A 5,907-nucleotide genomic window follows, 5' to 3' on the forward strand; every position below is an offset into this window, starting at 1 on the left:
CACACTTCCCTCTGCTGTGTTTCTTCCCCAGCTGTCGAGCAGACGTTACCAAACAAGAGGCAGCAGCGCTTTCAGGGTTTTTTAATAACTTTCAACGGCAGCGATGAACAAACGCTGAGCGACGTCCTTTCCTCACCAGGGCGGGTCGTCCCAAAAAACTGCCAAAATAAACCATTATCGTGTTAAAACAAAACCATGTGTCTGTAACCAGTGGCCCTGACACAATTGGCACCAGCTTACAGGTGCATTAGTGTATTAATCCAAACCTCAATTCACTAATGTTACTGTAGTGGTTTGAAAGGTGGCATGTGAGCAGCTGCTGCTCGAGTCTTATCACCTGTACCTGGGCCTGTGACCTGAGTTGCTCTGGTAGGAGGCTACAGCTCATTTGACCCCCCCCGCCCGCCCCCCTCTGTATTGTCGAGAGTGACTGTGCATCGGCGTCATTGTGTAACAGCAGCAGTTACCGAATGCAAACACAGGGAGGCAGCACCTGTCAGGCTTTCACCAGCACAACAGCACTCTGATGAAAACAGCTGGTCAGAGTGTGTGTGCAAAACACCCAGAGGCTGTGGAGGAGCACCCCCCCCCCCCCCCTCTCCCCACACACACACACACATTCACACCTCCCACTCAGAAAGGCCAAAAAGCTCCAGCATATGTTGTTGGGTACGAAACATACGATTGATTCATCAGATGATTTCTGCTTCTCGGCGAGCGAGAGGAAACTCAACCAGCAGCCGGTCGGCTCACAGACTAATTGGTTTCCATTGGGAATGCTAACAATGCGAATTAAGCCATTTCTCAGTGTGTGGAGCTGCCGGTGTAGAACCAGTCCCCCCCCCCACCCTTCGTGTAGCTAGGCCCAAGTGGCGGAACGATACGACAGAAATCAGCGTGGATTGTCATGGCAGCCCATCGAAGCTGCTCTCACAGCACACCTTGTAAAAAGCTGAGTCATGCCTGGCCAAATGAGCGGGTGAGAGAGAGATTCTTCTTTTCTCTCATCCAACATTTATCATTTCCTTTGGAGTGAAAGTAGTTCAACACATGGTCACTTAACCGGAGCGGACATCTGTGGAATGCAACTCCTTTAACCTTTAACCTTCTCTCTGAATGTAAACGCACGACAGAAATCATGACAGGCCTCCGAACCAAACAGTGTGCCCCGAGCAATTTCTGCTTCCTAAAACAAACCATAATAATTCCTCCTCCTCCTCCAGGCCTCCCTGTGTCCGGCTCGCTCACTGTGACAGCTCACATCCCGCCTAACACCAGGGGTATGTTAATAATTCCGGTGCGTGACATTTCCAAAATATCTCCTCCAATACTCACTAAGCAGTTGTCCATTCGGTGCACATGTCGCCCGCTGCACCTTGGCCTGTTGGGCCCATCCAGCTGAGAGGTTTGCTATTTTCAGTCTGTGTGTGTCTGTTTGTGTGTGTGTGTTTGTTTTTTTAGAAGGGGGGGTGTACACTCTTCACCTTAAACCTTTTTTCCTGGGAGATGATGTGATTTCCGTGCCCCGCGGGACGAACAGACGGGAGAGAGCTTTGCCACAGATCGCAGCTGACGACAGGAGGAGGAACACGGAGGCATTCGTTTCCCGGGGTCGCTCAAGGTCGGGGCAACCCAAGGGCGCACAAAGCTGCGGCTAATTTTGGGCATAGTTGGTTTTATTTTTAACTCTAACTTTAACTCCTGAGGTTAAGAATTTGTTGTTTCTGATTTGGTTTCCCTGTTCCATTTATCATGAGCTGAAGTGGCTCCTCCCTCGGTTGAATATCAGTGATCAGGACCCCCCCCGCAGAGAGGGTCTCCTGGGAGTTGATGGGTAATCTTTGGGTATTTTACCTACGCAGGCTCCAGAATTTAAAATGGATTAGTGGGAGAAGGGCAAATTATTCTTAACTATCTGTCCACAATTAGAAATACAAAGCGTGTGAACAGAAAAACAGAAAACAATGCATCCACCAGCCACTGTAGCCTGTTTTATTTTTTAAGTTTTACTTAAGCGTTTTTAATCGAGATGCACCATCAAATTTTGGCATGTTAATCTTTAGTTTCTTATGATAGAGTGAATAATAATGGTATTAATTAATAAATTCATTCAAAAATGTATTCCTGTAAATGCATTAAATCAAAGTTTTGAAATAGTTTTATTATAATTAATTGTGTAAATATTAAAACCGTTGCAAGAAATAGTTCATGAGGCTTTATTTCAGCTTTAGGCCCACTGTGGTCAATTAACTATTTCCGTGACCAAAAAGTTTATTCAATATTCAATATTCAACCTTAAAGAAATCACAAAGACAAAAAGTTAGAAACTACTGAGTAACATCCGTGTGTGAACTTCACATAAGGAAAATGGGTTTTAAAGCACTGCAGGTATTTCTATGAATATGTTACAGGGGCTTTGAGGCAGTGACTGTGATTTCCAGCCTGTTAATCCTGTGCTGTTGCTGCAGGTGAAAACCGGAGGTCTCAACATAATCTGCTGTCATGTTTAGCCGCGTGCACGCTCCGCATCCCCAGACATCTCTGCTGCAGGCGGAGACGTCTCAGGTCATTTCATTTCCATTCAAGACCTGGGCTGTTTACCTTGTGTATGTGTGAGGAGGTGGAGGAGGAGGAGGTAGAGGAGGAGGAGGTGGAGGAGGCTAACAAATGTAATCTTGAGTCTGTAGATGGCAGCAACACTCTTGGCCAATCAGTCTCAATAAAATGGGGGAAAAAAGTCTTTTGTCTTGGCTGTCGAGGGCTGCCAACTGAAATTGAAATTAATTGGAAAATCCAATGCGAAGGGGAGAAAAAAAATGCAATGTAATCGTGAAATAAATCCAGTCGCTGCAAAGATGAGTTATTTCACCGCCTGTCCCTGTAGGCATATACATATCTGCCTGAATGAATGCACACTCACACTGTTGCTATAAACATGTGGATGTTTATGTGTGTTAAAATCCAAATCATGCCTGAATCAATCACCACAGAGTCACAGCTTCAGCTTCATCCACGTGCTGCTCCGGACTCTGGGTCAGAGATGAACCACATCGAGCAGCAGCAGAAGAAGAAGAAGAAGCTTCGTAAATCCTCACTTTGAATCTGCTGCACTTGGTCAAACTGTGAATTGACTTGCTGAACACGTCTAATTGCGTTTGACTGTTTTAACACATTTATCATCAGTGTTTGATAAGTGCTGAGTTCACTTGTTCTTTAGGGTGAGTGTGTGTGAAGGGAGGGTGTTGATGACATAAGTCATTTCCCTTTCCCTCCACTTTGAGAAGGACTGGCTCAGCCGAGTGAGAGACTTTGAGCCCCGGCAGCTTTTCAAGCTCCGCTCAGACTAATACCGAACACTGAGCTGTGTGAAATCAAACCTCTCGCTGAGCTGCCTCCCGGATTTTACGAGATGTCACTTGCACATCTGTTGAAGAAAGGAGCCGCCGTGTGCTGACAGGCGGCTCACATGTGGCTCTCATCCATCTGCATGCAGGTACAGTACCGTACAGCACATACATCACTCCCTCCGTCACTCACTTGCTCACTCAGGCTCGCTCCAGCCATCGCTCACTCCCTGAAGCGGAGTGGCCTCCAACATCTGGCTCTCCATCCTTCTTCTGGGTCACATCCCATCAGAGGAGAGTCTGAGTCCTGAGGTGTACAGACGTCCTTCAAGGTGCTTTCACCAGCTGGCTGTTGGTCTGACTCCCGGGGGTTGTGTTGTATCTGTGTGAGAGAGGGGGGGGGGGGGGTTATTACTTTGGGTGTGTTTGCCCCTCAGGGATGGAAGCAGAGCTGCAGATGTGGAATGAGGAGCCAGTGAGGCCCAAGTATCCAGCATTTCATTAAATAAATAAAGATTAGAGAAAAGTCCAACGGATAAACAAGTATTTGTGGAGTAAAACTTTGTTCTGTCCTGTTTATCATCTCAGGACTCACCATATCCATCACTGCACATCTTCATTTGAACCACCATATGGTAGTTTTAACTATGATTATGCATAATGTGTATGTATTATGGAGTAAAAGCATTGGAGTAGTAAGTATATAATGTAGTGGAATGGAAATATGAAGTGGTATTTAATGGATATACTGTCCTTTTATTAACAGAGTTGATAAGGTGCTTTAACATATTAAAGCAGGTAACTTTCTAACATCAGTTTCAAGTGAATCAATACACTAAACAAACTGAATCTTCAATTGGTTGTGATTTATTCGAAAGTTTTTAATGCTGTTTTTTTAATGAAAACTCCTTAAAAGCTTCTAGATGATCTCCAACATGTTTCATCACAGAGTTTAAAACAAGACTGGAAGGGACAGAGTTTTATAGTCGTTCAAGACAAGAAAATTACACAGGTCTCCTGGTGCACAGCACATGTGATGAATTATAAAAGTGATGAAAGGACAGAAAGATAAATGTTGATTAAAAAAGACAAAAGACTCACAAGGTATATGAGAGTACTGAGGTTGTGCTCCGGTTATTTCACACTGGGGGTTGGTGAACTGTGAGGGTAGAAGAGTGCGCTAATAGAACCACCACTGCTGGGACAGGAACTGTTTTTCATCCTGGAAGTCCAAACTGCACAGTCTGTAACTTCCAGGAGTTAGAACAGGTGGCGGCTCGGGTGGGACGGATCTGTAACGATGTTGTGAGTCGGCCGCAGGCGTCACGAGGTGGAGATCCAGTCCTGATGAGATCCTTCACCGAGCTCACCATCCGCCCGAGAGCTTTACGGCACTTTATGTGTATTTACAATTGCAGCCTGCTTGAATTTATTACCGTGATAACGACAGGGCACAAGTAAGCACATTTCCCTGCTTTGTATGTCTGTGTGTGTCTGTTTTGTGTGCATATCTTTGCATGCAGTAATATGCATTAGATTTCTGAATATTCTAAAAGCTGCATGTGCACTTTAAATATCTTATTGATAGCGTCTCCACAGTGCCGGGGGTCAATGAACCTGATCAAAGCTACCAGGGACATTAAATGTACATTAAACCATTTTTAAAAAGTGGATAATAAAATGTTCATTGACATGCTCGGATAAGGACACGAGGTGAGATGAGGTATGCAGATACGCTGTTTAATAAATTCAGCTTACAATGAATAAAACTGTGAAGGTGAAATCGTAATTAAAGAGCAACCACAGGCCAAGAGAAATACGCACGGGCTATTGTGTTGTTAAAGGAGCTGCGAGAGCTCGTGTACCTGCACCCAGTGGGGGGGGGGGGGTCGGGGCTGGAGGGGGAGGAGGCACATGCTGATTGCTGTTTGTGGCAAGGGGAGGAGAATCCATAATTAAATATATCGTGCATCACAACAAACACCAGTAAATAACATCTATACTTAGGTCACAGGTGTAGATGAGTGCACCGAAATGCAGTATGTATGCGTATGTATGTAGTAATGTATGTATTTATGTAGTAATATATGTAAGTAGTACTGTATATATGTACTTAATGTATGTATGAATGTAGTAAGGTATATATGTCGTAATATATGTATGTAGTAATGTATATATGTACTTAATGTATGTATTTATGTAGTAATGTATGTATTTATGTAGTAATATATGTATGTAGTCATGTATATATATACTTAATGTATGTATGAATGTAGTAAGGTATATATGTAGTAATGTATGTATGTAGTAATGTATATATGTACTCAATGTATGTATTTACTTAATGTATGTATTTACTTAATGTATGTATGTACTAAATGTATGTATGAATGTAGTAAGGTATATATGTAGTAATGTATATATGTACTTAATGTATGTATGTATTAATGTATATATTTATGTAGTAATATATGTATGTATTAATGTATATATGTACTTAATGTATGTATGAATGTAGTAAGGTATATATGTAGTAATGTATATATGTAGTAATGTATATATG

This window comes from Limanda limanda, chromosome 3 (genome assembly GCF_963576545.1).
Source record: "Limanda limanda chromosome 3, fLimLim1.1, whole genome shotgun sequence".
Classification (NCBI taxonomy): domain Eukaryota; kingdom Metazoa; phylum Chordata; class Actinopteri; order Pleuronectiformes; family Pleuronectidae; genus Limanda; species Limanda limanda.